The following is a 26,197-nucleotide window of genomic DNA, read 5'->3' on the forward strand; positions in this document are numbered from 1 at the left end:
CCATCTGTCTAGGTCCTTATTGATTTTCTTTGTAATATTTTTGTAGTTAAGTATGAAAAGGGAAGGGAGGTCCTTTGGTATGGTTACCCCCAAGTATTGAATATATGATAGGTTCCAGTTGAAATCATATTTTTTTAACTAGTTCTTGAGTGGAATTATAATTGAACAAAAGAGCTTGGGTTTTATTCATACATAATTATTGTATGGCCTTGCCTTACAATATAAAGCACCTTGGGGCAACTGTTTGTTGTGATTTGGTGCTATATAAAAAAATTGATTGATTGATTGATTGATTCACATTAAGAGAGTATCCTGAAAGAGATCTGAATGTTTTAAGGGCATTCATAAGCAGAGGTATGCTATTTCCTGGGTTTAAGAGTGTTACTAGTACATCATCAGCGTACAAGCAAATTTTATGTTCTGTACCTTTAATATTTACACCTTTCAATTCTTTTTCCTGTCTTATCATCTGGGCTAAGGGTTCAATAAACAAATTGAATAGAAATGGACTTAAAGGACACCCTTGACGGCAGCCTCTTTGGAGTTTTATTGGACTTGATAGGCCACCATTTACTTTTATCATCGCTGTTGGGGATGTATATAAGGCTTTAATAACCTCAGTAAATTTTTCAAAAAATCCAAAACGACCCATAGTTTGATACAGGAATTGCCAACTGACCGAATCAAAAGCCTTCTCGGCATCTAAGCTGAGAAGGACAGCACTGGAATTTGTGATTATGACATGATCGACAATATGAATAATGCGACGTATATTATCATGTGTTTGCCGATCTTTAATGAAACCTGTCTGATCTTCGTCAATGAGAAATATCATAGCCTCTTCCATCCGTTTAGTTAAAATTGATGCAAAAAGTTTATAATCAACGTTAAGGACACTAATGGGTCTATAGGATTTGCAGTCTAATTTATTTTTGCCTTCTTTATGTATTACAGAAATAAAAGCCTCTTTCCATGAGGGAGGTGGGGCACCACCCTTCATAATATTATTAAAGCACTCTTTAAGCAGAGGAGTGAGGGCTTTCCTCATCACTTTATACCACTCGGCTGGGTAGCCGTCTGTGCCAGGGGATTTACAAGTTTTTAGGGCTGAGATTGCTTTATTAACTTCTAAATCAGAAATTTCTGCTGTAAGAGCTTCGTTATGAATCTTACCTAGTGAGGGGAGGTCCAATGAGCTCAGAAATTTATCAATTTTATTACTATTAGTTTCTCCTTTTTGTGTGTATAATAATTTGTAGTATTTTTCAAATGACCTGTGAATTTTACTTAGTTTGATTTCCAGTTTGTTCGTGATTGGATCCCTAATTTTATGAATAGCCCTCTCCTCCTGCTGCTTACGTAGTTTCCATGCCAAGACTTTGGCGGCTTTTGGCCCAGCTTCATAATACCTCTGCTTCATATACCTTATGTTTTTCTCTATATCTTCACTATAAATCTGATCTATCTCTTGTTTAATGGGTCACATTAGGGTTAAGAGGGAAGGATCCTTATTTTGGCTATGCAATTTTTCAAGGGTTTTAAGTCGATATTCCAGGTTATGCAATTGTTCAGATTTGCTTTTTTTCTGAAATGCTGCTTTGGCTATGAGCTTACCCCGGAGATATGCCTTACTTGCATCCCAAAGAATGGTGGCACTAACCTCCCCATTGTCATTTATTGAGAGAAATTCTTTGTACTCATCTATTATTGCTTTTATGTGCGTCTCATTTTTTAACATATCAATGTTCAGCCTCCAATTTGTTTTCTTTCTAGCTTCATCTAGATGTAGGTTCAGGAAGAGATCTGCATGGTCTGAGAGATCCCTTTGTCCCATTTTACAGTGTTTTACTCTATGAAGATCACGGTTAAACATAAGATAGTAATCAATTCTCGAATACATATTATGGCGAACTGAATAAAATGTAAAGTCCTTCTCTCTTCCATGTAGGCTTCACCACACATCTGTTCTGAACGGAACGTGGACTTTGCTGACTTGGTCTTCGGAGTGAGATTGCATCAGAATTTTGGCTCTCTGTTGGGACTGTTTACACAGAGACTGCTACCTGCTGCTTTGGACTTGAACTAACAGTCTTTTTCAAGACTTTTTTACTTTTTTACCTTTTTACTTTTTTTTTTACTTTTTTACTGTGCTCCAACGCCTAAGGAAGACCTCTAACGGTCGAAACATCGCGACGGAGCACTTTTATCAGCTAACTTTCATCAGCGTTGGCAAGCTAACTAGCTTGCTAACACTTTCGTTTTTATTTTTTTATTTATTTATTTTTATTTAATTTTAGCACCGTTGTCGTGCGTTCGCTGTTGTCGTGCGTTGCCTGTGCTGCTTCATGGCCTGTTTGGTGCCTTGATTGGGGCACTCCTTCTGCTGAATCACCTCTAAATTATTTACACATTATTCACTTTGTGTGTTTTTAGGAATCCGCTAGGTTGCGTAGCTACTAGCTCTTAGCCGATTTAGCATGGCGGCTTCTCCTGTCTCTCCCGTACTTTTCTGCTCTGGGTGTGAAATGTTTAGTTATTCCTCGGCCTCCTTTAGCAGTAACGGTACTTGTAATAAGTGCAGCTTATTCGTAGCTTTGGAGGCCAGGCTGGGCGAATTGGAGACTCGGCTCCGCACCGTGGAAAATTCTACAGCTAGCCAGGCCCCTGTAGTCGGTGCGGACCAAGGTAGCTTAGCCGCCGTTAGTTCCCCCCTGGCAGATCCCGTGCAGTCGGGAAAGCAGGCTGACTGGGTGACTGTGAGGAGGAAGCGTAGCCCTAAACAGAAGCCCCGTGTACACCGTCAACCCGTTCGCATCTCTAACAGTTTTTCCCCACTCGACGACACACTCACCGAGGATCAAACTCTGGTTATTGGCGACTCTGTTTTGAGAAATGTGAAGTTAGCGACACCAGCAACCATTGTCAATTGTCTTCCGGGGGCCAGAGCAGGCGACATCGAAGGACATTTGAAATTGCTGGCTAAGGCTAAGCGTAAATTTGGTAAGATTGTAATTCACGTCGGCAGTAATGACACTCGGTTGCGCCAATCGGAGGTCACTAAAATTAACATTAAATCGGTGTGTAACTTTGCAAAAACAATGTCGGACTCTGTTGTTTTCTCTGGGCCCCTCCCCAATCAGACCGGGAGTGACATGTTTAGCCGCATGTTCTCCTTGAATTGCTGGCTGTCTGAGTGGTGTCCAAAAAATGAGGTGGGCTTCATTGATAATTGGCAAAGCTTCTGGGGAAAACCTGGTCTTGTTAGGAGAGATGGCATCCATCCCACTTTAGATGGAGCAGCTCTCATTTCTAGAAATCTGGCCAATTTTCTTGGATCCTCCAAACTGTGACTGTCCAGCGTTGGGACCAGGAGGCAGAGCTGTGGTCTTATACACCTCTCTGCAGCTTCTCTCCCCCTGCCATCCCCTCATTACCCCATCCCCGTAGAGACGGTGCCTGCTCCCAGACCACCAATAACCAGCAAAAATCTATTTAAGCATAAAAATTCAAAAAGAAAAAATAATATAGCACCTTCAATTGCACCACAGACTAAAACAGTTAAATGTGGTCTATTAAACATTAGGTCTCTCTCTTCTAAGTCCCTGTTGGTAAATGATATAATAATTGATCAACGTATTGATTTATTCTGCTTAACAGAAACCTGGTTACAGCAGGATGAATATGTTAGTTTAAAATGAGTCAACACCCCCGAGTCACACTAACTGTCAGAATGCTCGTAGCACGGGCCGGGGCGGAGGATTAGCAGCAATCTTCCATTCCAGCTTATTAATTAATCAAAAACCTAGACAGAGCTTTAATTCATTTGAAAGCTTGTCTCTTAGTCTTGTCCATCCAAATTGGAAGTCCCAAAAACCAGTTTTATTTGTTATTATCTATCGTCCACCTGGTCGTTACTGTGAGTTTCTCTGTGAATTTTCAGACCTTTTGTCTGACTTAGTGCTTAGCTCAGATAAGATAATTATAGTGGGCGATTTTAACATCCACACAGATGCTGAGAATGACAGCCTCAACACTGCATTTAATCTATTATTAGACTCTATCGGCTTTGCTCAAAAAGTAAATGAGTCCACCCACCACTTTAATCATATTTTAGATCTTGTTCTGACTTATGGTATGGAAATAGAAGACTTAACAGTATTCCCTGAAAACTCCCTTCTGTCTGATCATTTTTTAATAACATTTACATTTACCCTGATGGACTACCCTGCAGTGGGGAATAAGTTTCATTACACTAGAAGTCTTTCAGAAAGCGCTGTAACTAGGTTTAAGGATATGATTCCTTCTTTATGTTCTCTAATGTCATATACCAACACAGAGCAGAGTAGCTACCTAAACTCTGTAAGGGAGTTAGAGTATCTCGTCAATAGTTTTACATCCTCATTGAAGACAACTTTGGATGCTGTAGCTCCTCTGAAAAAGAGAGCTTTAAATCAGAAGTGTCTGACTCCGTGGTATAACTCACAAACTCGTAGCTTAAAGCAGATAACCCGTAAGTTGGAGAGGAAATGGCGTCTCACTAATTTAGAAGATCTTCACTTAGCCTGGAAAAAGAGTTTGTTGCTCTATAAAAAAGCCCTCCGTAAAGCTAGGACATCTTTCTACTCATCACTAATTGAAGAAAATAAGAACAACCCCAGGTTTCTTTTCAGCACTGTAGCCAGGCTGACAAAGAGTCAGACCTCTATTGAGCTGAGTATTCCATTAACTTTAACTAGTAATGACTTCATGACTTTCTTTGCTAACAAAATTTTGACTATTAGAGAAAAAATTACTCATAACCATCCCAAAGATGTATCGTTATCTTTGGCTGCTTTCAGTGATGCCGGTATTTGGTTAGACTCTTTCTCTCCGATTGTTCTGTCTGAGTTATTTTCATTAGTTACTTCATCCAAACCATCAACATGCTTATTAGACCCCATTCCTGCCAGGCTGCTCAAGGAAGTCCTACCATTATTTAATGCTTCAATCTTAAATATGATCAATCTATCTTTGTTAGTTGGTTATGTACCACAGGCCTTTAAGGTGGCAGTAATTAAACCATTACTTAAAAAGCCATCACTTGACCCAGCTATCTTAGCTAATTATAGGCCAATCTCCAACCTTCCTTTTCTCTCAAAGATTCTTGAGAGGGTAGTTCTAAAACAGCTAACTAATCACCTGCAGAGGAATGGTCTATTTGAAGAGTTTCAGTCAGGTTTTAGAATTCATCATAGTACAGAAACAGCATTAGTGAAGGTTACAAATGATCTTCTTATGGCTTCGGACAGTGGACTTATCTCTGTGCTTGTTCTGTTGGACCTCAGTGCTGCTTTTGATACTGTTGACCATAAAATTTTATTACAGAGATTAGAGCATGTCATAGGTATTAAAGGCACTGCGCTGCGGTGGTTTGAATCATATTTGTCTAATAGATTACAGTTTGTTCATGTAAATGGGGAATCTTCTTCACAGACTAAAGTTAATTGTGGAGTTCCACAGGGTTCTGTGCTGGGACCAATTTTATTCACTTTATACATGCTTCCCTTAGGCAGTATTATTAGACGGTATTGCTTAAATTTTCATTGTTACGCAGATGATACCCAGCTTTATCTATCCATGAAGCCAGAGGATACACACCAATTAGCTAAACTGCAGGATTGTCTTACAGACATAAAGACATGGATGACCTCTAATTTCCTGCTTTTAAACTCAGATAAAACTGAAGTTATTGTACTTGGCCCCACAAATCTTAGAAGCATGGTGTCTAACCAGATCGTTACTCTGGATGGCATTTCCCTGATCTCTAGTAATACTGTGAGAAATCTTGGAGTCATTTTTGATCAGGATATGTCATTCAAAGCGCATATTAAACAAATATGTAGGACTGCCTTTTTGCATTTACGCAATATCTCTAAAATCAGAAAGGTCTTGTCTCAGAGTGATGCTGAAAAACTAATTCATGCACTTATTTCCTCTAGGCTGGACTATTGTAATTCATTATTATCAGGTTGTCCTAAAAATTCCCTAAAAAGCCTTCAGTTGGTTCAGAATGCTGCAGCTAGAGTACTGACGGGGACTAGCAGGAGAGAGCATATCTCACCCGTGTTGGCCTCTCTTCATTGGCTTCCTGTTAATTCTAGAATAGAATTTAAAATTCTTCTTCTTACTTATAAGGTTTTGAATAATCAGGTCCCATCTTATCTTAGGGACCTCGTAGTACCATATTACCCCATTAGAGCGCTTCGCTCTCAGACTGCGGGCTTACTTGTAGTTCCTAGGGTTTGTAAGAGTAGAATGGGAGGCAGAGCCTTCAGCTTTCAGGCTCCTCTCCTGTGGAACCAGCTCCCAATTCAGATCAGGGAGACAGATACCCTCTCTACTTTTAAGATTAGGCTTAAAACTTTCCTTTTCGCTAAGGCTTATAGTTAGGGCTGTATCGGGTGACCCTGGACCATCCCTTGGTTATGCTGCTTTAGACGTAGACTGTGGGGGGGGTTCCCATGATGCACTGTTTCTTTCTCTTTTTGCTCCGTATGCATCACTCTGCATTTAATCATTAGTGATCGATCTCTGCCCCCCTTCACGGCATGTCTTTTTCCTGGTTCTTTCCCTCAGCCCCAACCAGTCTCAGCAGAAGACTGCCCCTCCCTGAGCCTGGTTCTGCTGGAGGTTTCTTCCTGTTAAAAGGGAGTTTTTCATTCCCACTGTGGCCAAGTGCTTGCTCATAGGGGGTCGTTTTGACCGTTGGGGTTTTTCATAATTATTGTATGGCCTTGCCTTACAATATGGAGCGCCTTGGGGCAACTGTTTGTTGTGATTTGGCGCTATATAAGAAAAAAGTTGATTGATTGATTGATCTGTGAGACCAAGAAGATTAATGGTGTTATTTACCCAAATTTCAGTGGCATTCCTTTTCCTCTTTCTATTAGTAGTATCTAAAATGGGGTTCAACAATAGGTTGAGATCTCGGGCACATATCATAGTGCCGTCCTTTTCCAGGGCTATTAAATCGAAAACTTTTTTAAAAAAGGAGATTGGACTTCCTGGAGGAGCATATATATTCAATAAAGTTATTTGTTTTCCCTCTATTTTCCCCTTGACCAAAACAAATCTACCCTCTTTATCATAGATTTCAGAAATTGGTTCAAAATGTACTTTATTAGAAATTAATATGGTTACTCCTCTCTTATTACCCGATTTATGTGATGAAAAAAAGGTGTGAGAAAAACCCCTTTTTTAGTTTTTCATGTTCTATGTCAGACAGATGCGTTTCTTGCCAGAAAGCAATGTTGACCTTTTTCCTTTTCAATTTTGATATAATTTTTCTCCGTTTTATGGGGCTGTTTAAACCATTCACATTTAATGACAAAAATTTGTAATATTGAAACAGTGTCTCTTATTTTCACTACCTATTGAATGTACTCCAGCGCCCTGCAACAAAAGAAAGTAACATGACTCAAAATGTAACTGTCCAAAATAAAGAGAACCGTCAACTGACGTCCCAAAACTGGGCAAGACTTCCAAACGTGAGGGAGAACAAACTCCTCTGGAAACAGTGAGGGGGTGTGGCCACAAAGTGGGGCCCCTCATTAGTTCACTGTAGATGAAGACAGACATGTTACGCTGAAAGTTACTGTCTTAAACAAAATTGACAAACAGCAGCAAGAAGGTCTGCCTTGACCTATGTGACCTAACTGTGTGGAGCTTGCATGTTCTCTCCATGCTTACATGGGTTCCCTCGGGATCCTCCCCACTTTCAAAGACATGCAGGTTTGGTGGATTGGAAACTGTAAAACTGACCGTATGTGTCCGTGTGAGTGTGAATGAGTTTGTCTGTCTATATGTGGCCCTGCGAAAGAGTGGTGTCCTGTCCAGGGTGTACGCTGCCTCTTGCCCTGTGTCTGCTGGGATAGGCTCCAGCCCCCCCATGACCCTTAAATGGAATAAGCGGATATAACAAAAAATGTATGACTGAATGAAGGCCAGCCCAAGTATAATTAGAGTGCTACATTTGTGAGTCCTCTAGATTGTGACATTCTGAATCAACAGCGGAAAATGTATGCAGGTTCATTACATTACATCATTATAACAGTATTATTATGGTATTACCACCAGCAGCAACTTCAGGTGCAATAAGTGAACAGTTCCAGTTCGTCAAACAGAAAATTGTGTAATTGATGACAGAAAAGTAAGAGGAAAGGGCAAATAACCCAGTGAACCAAAGCTACTGTTTGGAAGAGACCAATGAGTTGGACAACAGAGAATTGGTCATAAAGTCACAAAAAAGATCCAGATTGAGTCTACCTCTTTGGGGTTGACCAAAACTTGGCAGTTTGGCCTGGAGTATGATCTGAGGCAGATTTCACACATCTACGACCAAACCAAAAAGTTTAGTAAAAGTTGACCAAGAGTAGAGCAGGTAGGGGGTAAAAAAAAAACCCTAAACTGCATTTTTTTTTTTTTTTTTTTGTTCTTGAATGCCTTGAAATCAGTAATGGTCAGTGTATTTTTTGTCTTAATGTTTTAGATTTATACTTTATGCATTTTTTATTTGACTGATTTTTGATTTTTTATGTAGCACTTTGCACAACTGAAAGTACTATGTTGTTATTATAATTATGATGATGATGATTATTATTATATGTTGCATTACCAGGGGACTGCTAGTATTCTGTCCTATTTGCTGTATTTGTGCTGAGTCATGTTTAGCCCAGTCAACAGGCCCACACAGACACAGGCCCACACACACCATGACACAGTAGAGTCTGTGTGGCTGGAGACGAGGGGAAGAACTCCAAAACGTGACTGATGTCTTTGTGCTTATTGCTGCCCGTCTTCCTCTCTCCCTCCTCCTGTCTGTCCATCAGCAGCCTCATCTCCCTCTCCCTCTCCCCATCCCCTCCCCATCTCTGCCCATCTGTCGCTGTATCGCTCTCTAATCTGATTTCTCTCTTTGTTTTACACACACACATGACATCACATAAAAATGGTCTCACTTGATCTTGTGGGAACTCCACCTAAGTATCAACGCAAACCTGACGACCTTTCGGTGTTTTAAATATTTGGGTCAACACAGATAGCGTCCTCCTGAAACCAGATGTGAGAGACAAGCTGAGAGACACTGACCAAATGTTGCAGCATCAGCCGGTAGTTTATTTTACCAATCATTACGATTTCGATCATCAGCTGAACATCTTGACTACTGGCCCATGCAGATGTGGTTCATTCAAAAGCTCCACTATCCATCATGCAAACACACAACCAAAAACAAATGTTACTCCCAAACCAACACACTTTAAATCTACAGCATACAAAAGATAGTCAAATACATGTTTGTAAGACACACACACACACACACACACACACACACACACACACACACACACACACACACACACACACACACACACACACACACACACACACACACACACACACACACACACACACACACACACACACACACACACACACTTGTTGGGGGGATTTTTGCTGAAGTACAGAAGGTGGAAGCTTAAACATCTGTCTATGCAAATATGAATGAGAAGGCCTGATGGTTTCTGAAACATCTGGGACTCTATCTCTTTTGGGAACACTTTGTGGTTTATCCGGAGAATCAGCCTATGTTTCAGCACAACGATACAAAAGCATGTAGGCAATTATGGGGGGATTAATTTCAAACGTGAAGCCATATACAAATAATTTAAAAAAATGTAAAAATTTAACTCATAAATAGCACTGCATACAGTGTGTATATATAAAATATACAACAGCTGAGGGGATCCTTGTCATTTGATTGGTGCTTTGTATGTCATGTGACATGGATTATTCATCGCATTTCTGTTGTGTTGCATTTAGCGTGCAAATTTGGATCCATACGTTTTGCACCATTGCATGTTGCGACCCCCCCCACACACACATAGTGTGTGTGTGTGTGTGTGTGGGGGGGGGGGGGGGGGGGTGTTGAGCTAAAATGGTGGAGTTTGTTTTGCTGACGGATGGCGATTTGAACAAGCTAACTGACATGCTAATTCTTCCAACACACACACACGCTACGCTGTAAGCCATCTGGAGACATGAAGAGCTGTTAGGATGAAGAGGATGAAGTTAGGATGAAAACATGGACAAATTTCTGATGTGATTTTTCGCTGGACTAAGGAAGTACATGAAGACTTTTTTTTTGTTGTCAGTCAGTGCAAGGACAACATCATTAGCTGTTTTTCCAAGTTGACTAAGAACAATTTTGGACTCCTATTTAAAGTTCGTGTTGGACTGCTGATGTCAAAGCACCAGTGATGCACACCAAAATGTAAGTCCCTTTTCTGTTGTTTATAAATGAATAAAATATCAAATGACAAGGACCTATTTTAGCTGTTATATAAAACAAATAATGAATGTTTTTTTTTGTTTATTCTTTCTATGGAATTAATATTTCACGGGATAAAAGATGGAACATTTAGTCTTTCACCTCATGAAATATTAATTCCATTGAGTTCATAAACATTCATTATTTGTATATTGTGGTCTACAGGGCAGAGTCTGTGGCAGGTGTGTTCTTCAGACTACCAGTCTTCATCTGACCCTTAATCTGCATCCTCCCAGTCCACCCAGCTGTAAATGGGTATCTCTTGTCATGGGGAAGTCACCTGCACTGGAGTGGCATCCATCCAGAAGGAATCATTTATTTTCATCCTCTTCAAACTACATTATCTGTGGGTAAGTACAAACCCAGTGGGTCTCAGCGCCTGTACCAGACTAACTTCTGTTCTTCGCAGTGCTCAGAGGAGTTCAGTTTTGCACAGGAAGTGGACCGCAATGACTCCTGGCAAAACTTTAACTTGTGTTTTACTGAGTTATTTGCGTTATTTTACTGCATTATTTGTGAATGTTTCATGTTGACTTGTATCGTGGCAGTGATGACCGTGTGTAATATTGTTAATTGTGATGCTAAAATGCAGAGACGTGCAGGTTGCTACACTGATCATAGCTTGATGTGTTCTGTGTTGGGTGAATAACAAGCAGTACTTGTAGGATGAGAGGAACCCATAAAAAGAAATGTGACAATGTCTGTGACAAACTGCTCTGACTCTTGCACGGTTCAGAAGGGACCAACTCGATGCGCCCGTATTTGCCTGCGGCAGTACCTGGTGGTAACCCAATGATGAGGGAAAGAGTCGGCATTTCAGCCACCCAGCATACTACCATCACCAGTCAACATCAATGGGAAGAGGACCAAACCTAGGCTCATTCTGAGTCATCAAGAGAACAAATAAATCAATAAATAAATCATCTGTTACCATGACAATGAAGGTATTCATCTCCCTGACGTACCCGACACAAACCAGAGTGGTCAAATGGGGTTGTTGTCATTCCTCACAGCTGAAATTCAATTTTTTGCACCTCTTATAATCCTTTGGAAAGCGATGATAGAATGAAACGCTTGTAACTGTTTGATAAGCAGATCATCACGATGCTGGAAGTTAGCACACGCCCCTTGACCTATGACATCAGTCCTCAAAAGGGTTATTTTAACAGCAGTGAAGTTCTGCAGTGAATCTGAATCAACCTGATGTTTGATTGTAGCCCTACTTTCACATTGTGCTCATTCATCATCTTAAGGGGAAGTTTGTTGGCAAAGGGGAAGTTCACAGAGAACACACAAAATAGTTTGAATCAACTGATGCCACAGAGGCGGATTCATTGAAAATAAACAGATAACTTTTCCTCTGGCCTAAAGTTCATTTTAACACTATGGATAGGTAATCAGGAAGTTAATGCGCACCTATCAGCATATGCTTTCACCTGCATGATTGTTTCTTTGCTTCTCAGCATAATTACTGAAAATTTTAACAATACATTTTGATGAAACTTGGTGAAATGGCTCAGGGTTGCCTGGGTTAGTGGCTACAAAGTCTTTGGGTAGACCTACAAAAACAGAAGTTCCAGTTTTTTTTTTTTTGTTTTTTTTTTTGAGAAAGCTGCAAATTGTTACATTAATTTTCTGACTGTGAGGAACATAATTTGATTCACCCGTTTTGCCCCACTGGCAACAATTGTTGCCGAAGTGTATCACTGTTATTTTCTACTCACAATAAAAAATCTCAAAAGGTACTAATGCAACTTTTTGTACTTATAACAAAAAAAAAATAAAATCTGGGCATAAACAGGTTAAATAAAATCAAGTTTTGGTTCTCTGTCTGTGATTAATTGATTGGGGATAGAAACGGCAGGATTCTCTAAATGTTTAAATGACTACAGCTAATTTCAGTGTCACCTCCCTAAAACATTCCACTGCTGTTCCCATTCTATTTCGGATCGAGGTATTTGCCCATTTTCTCATTTATTCACTCAAAAAAAAAAAAAAAAAAGGCCTGCGATTGAGGTCCTTCAAATGAACTCTCCTTCATTCCCACAGGGATCTGAATAAACTTTAACTGTTGTTGGGCAAAATAAGTCCACATGACAAGGAGGGGGTTGATTCCCATGTGACTGGTTGATAATTGCCATGTTTGGAATGATGGAAAGATTCTTTGAAATCTGTCACCACTGTTCATGGGTAATTTGCTGAATATGAAAGGGGAAAGGCAGCATCACTGATTAACAAAATCCATCATGCTACAACACCAGTGTTAACGTGTCTCAACCCACATACAATACATTAACTAACTAGCTAACTAACTAACTACAGGTCGGTCACTGAATTGTGTCATATTCAAACACCTCAGTGGCAGCTGTAGTTTTCTGAAGTAAAGAGCATTAGGTTTGGTTCCCTTGATGATTTTTGGCCCAAATTTGTGTCTACGTCGAAGTGAAATATATATGAAGTGCCTTTAAATCTTGTATTTCAACACATGTTGACATTAGCACCCTAGGTTGTGGCTAGATGATTTAGCAGGAGGGTGACAGAATGCGTTTTAAAGGAAATTTTAGGTGCACACGACATACATACTGTTAATGTAGACATATGGTAAACAACAGATATAACAATGTTAATTATTGTTTAAAAATCATATCCTTTTTGGATGCTAAGGAAAATTTTGAGAAAACTTGCAGGCAGAACAATATGAGAAAACTACACACCTAGGAACAAATAATGCCAGTCTTAATAGAAGCTCTGCTTCTTTAGGTGGCGCTATATTCCTTCAATCTGTCTGAATTTTGGACTATAGCCCCACTGCTGCTCAACTTCACTAGGTCCTGATTAAGAGTTGTTATTCAATTAAAATTTAAAACTGTAAGCATGCTAACATACCAAAGCACAAGTTTGTCATACGTGAGGGAGGTGACCCTGCTCAGCTGATCTCAATGCAGTGCATAAAAAACATTTTAAATTACACGTTTACTTCTGGTGGAATTATGATGGAACTACTGAAATTCTGGTGTGTGTACTTGTGTGTGTGTATATGTGTGCGTGTGTGTGTGTGTGTGTGGGGAACCGCCTTTGGTAAGTTTTTAAAATGTGTCTAAGTGCTCCATCACGTTTGTGACCTCCTGTGACTCAAAACCTGAGGGTGGGCCAGTTTATGTAAGCAGACTGTGAAAGGAAGGCATACTGACACAGTCTGCATTCAGTGGCGAGCACAACGCGTTGTTTGGCTTGCCAGAGAAGGATGTGAAACAAAGGTGAGGCATGAGGTGTGGCGAGCTGCAGGATGGGAACAGCTGAGAGCTTCTGTATTGACTCAGCATGTTGCATTTGTGCTGCATCACGAGCGGAGCTGCTGCCTGCACATTCACCGTTTCACACAGTGAGTTTCATGGCACACGTAAAGTGTTTTAATACCAATAAAAGTGTATATCATGTGTAAAATTCACAGCAAGTCATCTGTCTTCAATCTAGCATTTTAATTTATTCTACACTTTTCAAAAAGGGAAACATGAGTGACCTGGATTCAGTACTGCAGAAACTCAACTCATTTTTTTTTTATAAATATGTTATATTTTATGAAATTTGAGCTGACAACTATAGACGCTGGTTTGTATCACCGACAGTGAATTAAAAAAAAAAAAAAAATAGACATGAATTAAAAAAAAAAAAAAATCAGACGAGTTTTCTGCACTTATGTAATAAAAGCAAAAAAAAAAAAAAAGTGATCAAGTTAAAACACCTCATTAAAAAACTCTTTGTAGGTGCACTGCCTAGTATTTGACAACACAGTCAGATGGTGATGATCAATAAATAATAAAGTGATTGTAAAATCCTGACATAATATAATCTGATTTTCCAAGAAACTGCTGAAAAAACAAAATCACAAACATGAAATGCAGTTTTAGTTTAAACACCTAAAATGTCATGTTTTTATTTATTTATTTATTTTTTAAAAGGTGAAAAGCAATACAATTTTTACATATTGATATTTGTTCATAAATAAAATATTTGGGCTGGAGTAGCTTTTCCTTTGAAAGGTATCAAAGTTTTGCACAGTTATGTATCTTCTTTTTTCATGGAATTAAGATACTGACAATTAGCAACAAAACAAAACATCTTTAAAAATATTGCTTGAATACATCAGTACAAATGGTTAATAATGATTAATAATGATTACAGCTAACGACTGCCATTGTAAATTCATCTGCTCTTGTTTCTATGGTTATCTGTGTCCCAGTTAATATTTGGCCATTTGTTTTTTCAAAATAACTACTTAAAATAATGAATGACCAATCTTTGTGATGACTTTTACAAGCCGGCTAATCCATTCATTTCCACTGTATGATATCTGAAGCATTCTGCATGCATGTGTGAATGTATGCGCAGCTTCTTCCTGCACTTCTAAGTAGCAGACTCTTACAAGTGCTTTCCTGTCTTTCAACAACTGCAGCCAAACAGTCTGACGAGCGCCCTCTATGAGCAACAAATGACAAAAATGTTTCTGCAGCCCAAATGCCAGTCAAGCAGGCCAGGCAGCTGGAGGGAGACACATGCAGTAGCAGTGAGAGTGCTGCTTCGACCAGGAAGCAGCTGCTCCATCATCTACTGCAGGACTACAGCATGCATGAGACTCATTCATATTACTGAGATCAGACCTTGTATCACTTCACAATTACCTAAATAAAAGATGAAATTATAAGACCGGGGGGGGGGGGGGGCAAATAATGCAGCTACACAACAATGCTTCAAGCTGTGGCACAGAAATTTGAGGAAATAAAAAGAATATACTGATAACAGAAGATGTTACAATCTGGACAGAATGATAATGTCCACATGTAGTGAAATATAAACTTTGTGTCCCTCAAACTGTGTGAACAGGCAACATTACAACTATTGTAATAATAATACAACAAATATAATGACTGGGAATTTTAAAAATTATATTTTTTTTATTACACTTTTCGAATCACAGTGTGCCAACTTCAGTTTATTTTTCTTTCAGTCTATATGTTTTCATACCCTTTGTAATGTCAGAGTGCAGTTTGTGATTTCTTTTTACAAGTAAAAAGTCATTTTCAACAGTCACATTTCATTTAAACTGACATAAGTATCAGTTACACTTCTTTCAATTCCTAATTGTGTTAGTTTTCTTTTTTTTAATGGAAATGTAAAATAGGTCTTTCTTTCTTTTTTCTTTACAGATAAATACAACAAAGTAGGTGGGGAAAGTTACCATTTGAATTATTGGGTACAAAATTACTGAAAATGAAACCTGACTATCATTTATTTGAAATTGTTTATGCATGATGGACATAGAAGGGAATTTACAAGATTAAGGTGCTTGAGTACTGACTGAAATGTTTGCAAAGAACAAGAAACTGCCATTTATACGGGAAATGGCAGAAGATCAAAAAACATCAACACATTTCAAAAACTACTGAACACGAAACACTGTGATGTGTTTAACATTTGACATCAGCAAGCAGGAGGTTTAATAAAGATGTCATTCCACACTGCAAGCTTAAACAAATGGATAAAAGTCTTTTTTCAAATATTAAAAAGCTAGTCCTTAAGATTTTTCAGCAAGTTCACAACAAGTCACCTGTCAAACTACTTGCTTGCAAGCATTACGTAATAGTGGTTTTGTGATGAAATACCTGAATTAACAAACTAGTCAACAACCTCTGTATTCAAGAAGAGCCCAACTGGTCTGGTTATACAAGTTATTACCAAATATGATGGATATAAACAACAGTAATAAAACTCCAATTATCTTTACATGGTGTGCTGTCAATGTGTGATTTTTTTTTTTTTTGAACTCCATCAACCAGTTTATAAGAGTTGCAATTACAAATTCAATATTGCATGGTGCAACAAATAAAAAACAACAGTCCAGTTACAGCCCCAATTCCAATAAAGTTGGGATGTTGTGTGAAATGTAAATAAAAACAGAATATAATGATTTGCAAATCCTCTTCAACCCATATTCAACTGAATACACCATAAAGACAAGATATTTAATGTTCAAACTGATAAACTTTATTGTTTTTGTAAACCATCATATTTATTTCTGAACATATTTAAAATTCTGTACTGTAAATTCAGGAATGACATAAAGACTGTACATTTACATAGATTTAGTGCTTTATTAATAACGTTGCAAGCACTATGACTGGTGCACCACACAAATTCACCATGGAATACAATAACTCCAATCCCTTCATGCCCCCACAGGCCAGCTTTGCAATGACATTTCCCACTACTTACAGACTAAGGTGCACTCAGATCTGCCACAAGTGGATTTGCATCTTCTACATAACTGGTTTTTGTGTACGCCATAAATGTAGGAACCTTGATTTAGTGAAACTCTTTTCCTAATTGTACAGGCAACATCTCAGAACCAAACAATTAATCAACAATTAGTGTCCTCAGTCCCCAAACGCTTACTGAGTGTTGTTAGAAGGAAAGGTGATGTAACACAGTGGCAAACCTACCACTGTCCCAACTTTTTGAAACGTGTTGTAGGCATCCATTTCAAAATGAGCAAATATTTGCAGAAAAACAAAAAAAGTCTATCAGTTTGAACATTAAATATCTTGTCTTTGTGGTGTATTCAATTCAATATAGGTTTTAGAGGATTTTTAAATCACTGTATTCTGTTTTTATTTACATTTCACACAACATCCCAACTTCATTGGAATTGGGGTTGTACATCATCAAAGACATCAAACTGGAATCATTTTAATTCAGGGTCATCTTCATATGGTGAGCAGGTGGCTCTGTGGGATAGCAGTTGGACAATCAATATATCCACTGGGTGTTTGATTCCAGGTCTGCTCTTTAGGCTACCTTCAGTATCTATGTCCTTGGGTGAGACAACTTCATCTTTTCTCAAGGATGTCAAGTCCACCCAGCTGTAAATGGATACTGGCCCGGGCTGTGGAAGTGATCTGCATTGCAATGGTGTCCCATCAATGGGGAATTGCAAACCCTCATCCGCATCCCACTATCGTATACAGCAGAAGTGGGCAACAAGTGGCAAAGATTTTACAGGATTTCTTTGCAACTAGTCGTCTCAGCAGATTACCGTATTTTTTGCACCATAAGGCGCACTAGATTATAAAGCGCGCACTCAATTAGAGGGTACTTAACCCTTACAAAAGGCGCACCGGATTATAAGGCGCGCGCCTCAATTAGCGGGTACTTAACCCTTACAAAAGGCGCACGCTAAAACATACAGTCTATAAAAAAAAAAATTCACGGAAGCAAAACGGTGAGTTTATTTGAACTTTTTAACAACTCTGAACTACCGGTATTTAACAATATGGTACTCACATTATTTTTTATTATGGTTCTCTCACAAATCCATCGAAGTCCTCATCTTCTGTGTCTGAATTGAACAGCTGGTCTTCTAGCTGTGGCCACCTCGCTTTGTTTCCGCGGAAACTCCGTTTGGTCTTTTTAACTTGGCGCAGTTCATTTTCTTGTTTCCTCTCACAGCTGCTCTATTCAATCAATCAACTCAATCAACTTTTTTCTTGTATAGCGCCAAATGTATTCCCATGAACAACCGCGTAACTGATAGCCTGCAGTTTGAATTGTGCCTCGTAAGCATGTCTCTTCGCTGGCGCCATTTTCGGGGGTCCTTAGACAAACAAATGTTTTGCAGGATACCTGTAGTATACGGTAACTACCGGAGGAGTGGCGGAGGTAAGTGTACGTACCACGGACTCACGGACTCTTCTCTGATTGGTTTACCGCTGGCAGCGTACGTACTCTACGCTACCAGCGTACGTACTTTACGTATTACGTAATGTTCTCCAGTTGGTTCATCACTGCCAGGGTATGTACTCTACGCTGCTAGCGTACGTACTTTACGTATTACGTCCTTGTGTCAGCGGGAAACGGTCCGATATTCCGACGGTCAAAGACGTCGGTCGTTTTTACAGATTTTGGAATTCAGTGCGCACATAAGGCGCACTGGATTATAGGGAGCATGGCCGATTTTTGTGGACATTTAAGGCTTTTAGGTGCGCCTTATGGTGCGGAAAATACGGTACCTTAGTATTCCTCCTGTTCTTCTTGTTGCTTAATGCTGACAAATTATACTGTATTTGTTGTCTTTCCGATGCCTGATTCTGTTTTTTTTTTTTTTTCCTCTTTCTGTTTGAGGTGCAGCTCCATCCAGAGATGGGATTGGGTGTCTGTTTCTGCAACCCTCCTGTCCTGTGCACCGGCAAAATTTCCTGTATTCGTTTTGTAAATTGTGTCAGTAGCATGGCCCAAGCAGAGGGTCGCCCCTTTGAGTCTGGTCTGCTTGAGGTCTCTTCCTCAAATCATCAGAGGGAGTTTTTCCTGTCGCCCATGTGCTTGCTCTGTGGGTTGGTAAGCTTAGTCCTTACTTGTATGAAGTGCCTTGAGGCAACGTTGTTGTGATGTGGCGCTATACAAATGAAAATAAATTGAAATTAAATTGAAATGGTTTTATTGATAATCTCTTCCCCTTCAATGTAATATCCTAATAATCTGTTGAGTTCACTCTCTGAGGAGATCGGTGGAAAAACCTGGCCCTTCATGGCACACTATTACCTGCCCCTGATACATGGGGTTAAACACAGGGCCATTGGACCTCAGGGCTGACTTATTTATACAGCTTCATTTTATTGAAATCCACCAACCAGTTTAGGAGGAGTGGCATTTAAATACCCCCCAAACTTTCTTTGCAGGGTGCAGAAAAACCTTAATTAGGTGTGCCACAGCCTGATGTGGGAAAGTCTGATTAGAACCAGAGTTGATTTAGGCTAATCTAATCAGCTGGGATGTAGGAAGGAGGGACTACTGGTGTTATTTCCATTCAGTGTTTACAGTGGCATGAATGCATCAAGCAGAGCGTGGAAATATGGACGCTTATCAGTATGAATAATGTGCTATAAGCATGTAATGAAATGACCTCAGCATATAAATTCGAGAAAACAAAAATAAAACGAACAAAAAACAAACAAACAACAATACCAACAAAATCCCTTTTGTGTTCCGCTTGCGTTTATCTCCCATCAAGCATTGCTAGGCAACAGGTTTTGTAATCCAAAACACACTGGTACAGAGTTAAGTCATCAGCACACTTCTTGTACCTGCAAGTGAAACATTTTGACATCTAGATTCGGTGAAACCAACAACTGGAAACTCTGAACGGGCAGATACAGCTGTGTGACATATTGGTTCACTGTCAGTTTATTGGTAGATTAATGAGACTGGTCACGTGGTTTCTTTACATGTGGATCAGGGTTCTGATAGACAACACTTAATACCACAAAGGCAGGTGGGAAGAAGGATGAAACAGAAAATGGGTTGTTTTGTTTCTTTTTAATGTCTGTCTGGTTGACATTTTTGCTTCCTCAAGACTGGTGCTCCCATCTATGTTCATGCACAGACTGTCTGCCACCTGCCCAAGATAGACTGGCATCCTGTCCAGGTTGTACTCTGCCTCATACCCTATGACCCATGAAGGGCCAGGTTTTCCAGCCCCCTGACTGCTATGTCACTTCCTGCTATGCATATGGATTGTGTCTGTCTTGTTGCTAAATGGAGACTGTTTTGTAATTACATTCATACTAAATTTTGTTTTTTTGTTTTTTGCATATGCACACTTTGACAAATGACAGCCCTGGACATTTAAAATATGTTCAGAAATAAATGGAAATTGAACAATTTTGTATCACAAAAACAGAGACATCCACAATTAGTGAACAAGAGCAAGAAGAAAAATACTTTTGAATTGGGGGACCAAGAACACTGATATAAAATAAATGTGTGATATAGTTATTGGCAATTTGAAGTAAACCATCATACTCATTTATGAACATATTTAAACTTCTGCACTTTAAATTCAGGAATGACATAAAGACTGTACATTTACATAGATTTAGTGCTTTATTAATAATGTTGCAAGCACTATGCCGAGTGCACCACACAAATTCACCATGGAATACAATAACTCCAATCCCTTCATGCCCACGAGCCAGCTTTGCAATGACATTTCCCATTACTTACAGACTAACGCACACTCAGATCTGCCACAAGTGGATTTGCATCTTCTACATAACTGTTTTTTGCGTATACCATAAATGTAGGAACCTTGATCTGGTGAAACTCTTTTCCTAATTGTACAGGCAACATCTCAGAACCAAATTCAACCAAAATACAAAATCCTTGCTTTATGCTCACTCATTTAAAAACAAACAAACAAGCTCACATATGTTATGGGACCTGGCTTAAAAATTCCAACACACGTGTACTATAGTTACAAGAACATATCAGCTTGTTTTAGAACTGCTAGCACTCAGCATTTCACCTCCAGAAAAACATCCCCCTTCAAAGTCCAATTAACTGAACATCTATGAGCTTTTTGGAAATTTTATAACCTTTGTTCACCTCAGTAGGGTGTCATGGAGCCCAACGCCTCACCTCTGGCTACTGATTGTAGCAAATGACTCACAAAGGCAAAAGCACACCATTCTGGTGTCTGCATGAGGTACCATCTGGGTCTGGTTACCCGGTAAAGGAGGATGCAGGAGGGGGGCACAGGATGATGGCAGGGAGGAAATTGTTCCCGTCTAAACTAACAAGACTAAAGAACAGAATTGTACTGTGTGCACATGAATGCTGTGAGCTAGTTCAGGAAGGTAGCTGCACTCCATTCATCGCTACATATACCCAATTCACCCATTGAATTCTGCCACCTTTATACTGCTGAAATGCTGTTTCACTACCTGATCTGTAGCATCACTGCTCGATTGTTCCTCAACATCAACCTCATCTGGATTGAAATCATTTTGAACCACTAAAAACTGATTTTATTTTCCTTTATAACATCTACTCAATGTACTGCACACACGATGCAAAAAGCAAGACAACCAAACTAGAGTCCCTATATAAGAAAGAGAGGAGGAGGCGATGTCGACTACTGGTCACGTGTTTGGACAAGAGGCCAAGCGTGGCCAGATCGCTTCTCAGCAAAAGTTTGGAGACAAACTGCCGCTGTTGGCCCTGAAAGGAAAATCCCAGTCAGGGTGGCTGAGGATGAGTCCTCTTTTGTTCCCTCTCTGTCACCTAATCAATTTTCTTTGGCAAGCCTTAAATAAAGTCATATAGTGGTACTAATGTTTGAATATAATGCCATGTGTCGGTAGCACAGCTATGGCCCCAGACCCACTGATCTCTCCTTCTGTATCTGGATTCATTAACAGACTACGGGGGCCACATTTGCTCTTCATCTGGGCAAGAAGTAGTTGAAAAGAGACCAACAAAGAAAGATGGACCAACAAGCAGAGAAATGTCACAATGAAATAAGCTGTGGCAAAACATTGTCTCACATGAATGTCTAGTAATGTCATCATTACACCTCAAAATCAAGGATTTCTTTCCTTCTTTTATTGAAAGCTGCTTGACAGACACACGAGCTTCCATTGTGTTGTGGAGTGCATGCTCTGTTGCATATTGCTGTATTCCTATTGGGTAACACCTTAATCACCTGCTATAATGTGGCTGTAAAATGATTTTTCTTTTAAAAAGTGATTGCTTTGCTAGTAACCCCCCACCAGGAGATCGGTTATGCATAAAGTGAGTGAGTACAAGGAAATAAAACTACAGGAATGTTATCACCTGACATGTGAACAAGCTAGCCAAGACTGCGATATTTTTCCATATACATCAAATTTGTTTTGCAGCACTGATTGAACTAATTGAATATTGACACAACCTGCCCCTCTCTTGTGCAGTCTTTTGGGATTCTCTGAGACTTAGAGATGGCACGTGTCTATTAGGCATAAATGTTCACAGCCCATTTTTGACCATCTATGGTACAGTTTATGATGCATGGCGCCAGAGCATTTGGGATGTGTCCAATTCATTTTTGCTATTGACATGGTACATAATCTCAGTACTAAATTGGCCACAGAGCCCAAATTGGTTGCAATTATTTCCTTAATTTGTCATGGGTGTTTTTTGGAAATAACATAAAATAAGCCAATCAAAATGTCATCTGTCATTCCCGTTAAGAGTGCACAAAGTTCTTGGCTCAAGGGAGAGGTTTTCTAGTGAATTCATGAATTTGCACCAATGCGCCAGAGGGCACCAGTGGACAGCAGCCACCAAAGCTCCCTGTGACAAGCAATGAAACTGTCAGGTGAAGTCATATTTTTCAATAGCTGGTTACTTTTATTGATCTGGTGTTACTTTCATTTATTTTTAAAGGAAATATATTAAGTAAAACCAAATCTTATGCAAACTGTACAACATATATTACATTTAAGGCGAAACTGGCATTTTGGAAAGAGGATCCGCACACCAAGCAAGAAGGTGCAGCACCCCTGTTAACTGGTTTAGAAAAACCCCAGAAGAAGACATTAGCGATGAAGATGAAATGGATGAAGAAAAGCTATATAAGCTCATCTGAAGGGGAGTGCTTGGCTCAGCAAGTTTATGATTACTGATTAGCCAGCATGGTCCTGTTGGGTGGCCTGTCTGTCCTTGGCTTGGAAAAACATAAAAGGGAGCCGGTTGTTTTGTGATGGGACTTGAAAGCTTGGTAGCTATCGGGAGACATTAGCCTTATCAATGGCCGGTCACTAGAGCTCAGCTATATGAAGCAACAAGGGCACTGAATTTCCAGAAGGAGATAACCAACACATACCTCGGCCCACATTTTTAAGCACCAGAGCAACAGGCTGACACAGACACACAATATAAGAGGTATTGCAAAGACAATATTTAGTGAGGCTATGCCAACTGAGGTATTAATGTGCCACCTGGTGTCCTCTGCCCAGTGGTCATAGGGCTGCAGCGCACTGCGGGCAAAAATAAATGTGGGCTTGACTAATGCTACAAAGCAGAATCAGTTTTAAACTATGGAATGTATTTCACAGTTAACATCTCAGACCAGTGAGACGTTAACAAGCTGAACAGTATCTTTCAATTATTGAAAAGAACAACTTCAGGGTGTGTGTGCGAGTGTTTGTCTCACTGGTTTTCAGAAGTTTTCCATTAGGTGAAGTCCACTAGTTCAATCTGATGAACTTGGGTCAGCGGAAAAACCATCTTTATCAGTAGATAAAAGCATGAATCATGCCAAAAATAAAAAAAGAAGAAGAAGCTACATTTCTGAAATTATCTGTCACTGTTGCAATAATACATTTCATCAAAGCATAAATCACCTTGTGGAGATGCACGTTTATTTCTCGAGGTTAGTTGGCTTCAGTGCTCTCAGCGTGTTTGTGCTGATTGATTTTTGCGGGGTAAGGTCATTCTGAACAGCTGCTGATAGACTTGCAATTCATCTGAAGTTCAAAGAGTGTCATTAGTGTTTGCACTTTACTGTGTAACGTCATCAGCCTGGCTGCCTTGTCAATAGTGTGGGTGGCAGGACAATTGGTCTGTCAGATTCACCTGAACTCAGCTGCTGAATGTGTAATCCTTATTTCTAGAAGCATGGGCTTAGGACAAAAATGTTAGGATGGGACAACTTTTCATTTTTACCGCTGTTCAATTTGCTTTCACACAACAGTATTTCAAAATGGATCAAAGTGTATAAGGAAAAACCACATGCAAGTGTTGGTCAAAAGTGGTCAATCACGAGTCTGAGAAGATGAAAATATCACAGCTATCATGAGACTTAACTGGTTTCCGGACGCGTTTTTTTTTTTTAATGAAACACTGTACTACAGATGGGATTTGCAGAATTGTGTTAAAAAACAAAAACACTGATGTACATCTGTATTCAATGGCAACTCATGACCCATGGCTCATTTTGTCATGTTTTTAAAGCAAAGCAAAATATAGAAAATGCGTTATTGACATATGGTTCAAGTGTTTGGTCTGTTGGTTTGGTTTACGTTTTCATCACAAATAATCCACTGCAGAGTTCACTGATTATCACCTTGTTTCTGTTTAAGACTGACTTCAGAATGATTTAAGAGGTTTTACTTTGTCATCTGATGGTTATTAATCACATTATTGCCTTTAATTGCTTTGGGTGTAGAGGGTCATACACAGAGAGTTAGACTCAGACATGCAGCTGTCGCACTCTGATCGCTCCCCCGTCTTTTATTATTAAATAATGCTGAATTTATGTGGAAATGATTGCTGTACAGAAGCTTCAGGTATCTGTCACTGAGACAGATTGTAAGTGGAGTGCAGTTTTAAACAGAAATGAAGCGATAATCAGTGAATTGCTGCTGATGCGCCAAAATGACGCATGTGCAGTTAAGGCAGGAGGGGGCATTCGGTCGGTGACACCAGCCATATACACTCTGCCCAAACAAAATGTATCACAGTCCATTTGAATGGGACTAAAATGTGCAGATGTGAACATACTCTAAGTTATCATGGTATATTGGCACATAGTAGTCCACTCTGTGGAGTCACTGATTGTTTGATCAGTGGACACAATATGTATACGATTGCATAGCTGCAACACTTTTGTCTCTGCATGTCTGACCATTCTTTGTTGTGCATTTGTTTTGTTTTAGTCAGTATTTACAAAGCAGATGGTCAAAGTCTGGCTTGCTTGAGGTTATAAGGGAGGGAGGTTTCCCTACTACTGTTGCCAATGTCCTTGCTCAGGGGTTGTGGTTAGGTAAGGTTTAAACCTTGCTCATGTGTCATGCCTTAGGGTGACTTATGTTATGATTTGGAGCTGTATAAATATATTTAGTTCACTTGAATAACTCTTGTCAACTGTGACCTCGGATTGCACTCTTGGCAGTTTTGAAGGCAAGTGTGAAGTGACTGGGATCAGGCATATCCAAATCTGAGACCATGGCCCGCTGTCGCAAAAGAGGTGTATTGTCCCCTTTGGGTCAGGAAAGAGTTGTTGCCCCAAGTGGAGGTGTTGTTCACAAGTGGGGGAAGTGTGGATTGAGATGTTTGGTTTACTGCCACCACAACCCAGACCCGGATAAATGGCAGAAAAAACAAAAAACAGAAAGTTCTTGTGAAGAAAAATGTCAGGCACCATTTGACTTGAAGAATAAGTAAGCCATGCTAATCCCTGGATATCATAGTATGTAGTGGATGAGATTCTTCCACCCTGACTCCCCCTGACAGGATGCCAGTCTATTGCAGGCTACTTCTCCAAGCAAGGCCAGTACCCACTAACAGTAGGGTGAACTGGAACAATACAGATGAAATATCTTGTCCAACGACACAGACAGGTAACTTGAAATGCACAGCTGGATTCAAAGCCTGGTCTATATATTGGTTGTCAAACTCCTATCCCGCAGAGACACCTGCTGCTCATTTAACTTGGGACCCCTGGAATTCAGCCAAGACAAGCTCATGAATTCATCTGCACATGGCCTAGCTATGGAGTCTCAAGGCTGAGACATAACATCATTACCTCATATTGATCAAAAATTCCACGGCCAAATTCTTCCCAAGAATAGGGCAGCTCTGGAGTTGTGTTCTGCTGAAGTCCAGGCTCCCAAATACCAAGACACTCAGGCACTGTCCTGTGACTTTAGTCAAATATTCATTGCATGAGAACCTGAGCCATGATCAAGATCAAAGAAATGCTGAAGGAAAGTTACCTGGGCATAAGTCACCTGTTGTTACCTACACACTAGCTTGATCCTGCTTGTGTCTGTTGTGTTATGTTTGCGGTATTTACCATGCACAAACATCTGGAATAAGGTTCAAAGCGACACACTCCGCACGCTGGCGCCACTTGCCCCAATCTCTCCCTCATTCTTGTGCCCTCTCTTCTTTGTCCCAGTTTTAACAACGCGGCCCGCTTCAGATCTCTCAGCTGACCGGTTGGCACACCTTCCAGGG

This window comes from Thalassophryne amazonica, chromosome 8 (assembly GCF_902500255.1).
Source record: "Thalassophryne amazonica chromosome 8, fThaAma1.1, whole genome shotgun sequence".
Classification (NCBI taxonomy): Eukaryota; Metazoa; Chordata; class Actinopteri; order Batrachoidiformes; family Batrachoididae; genus Thalassophryne; species Thalassophryne amazonica.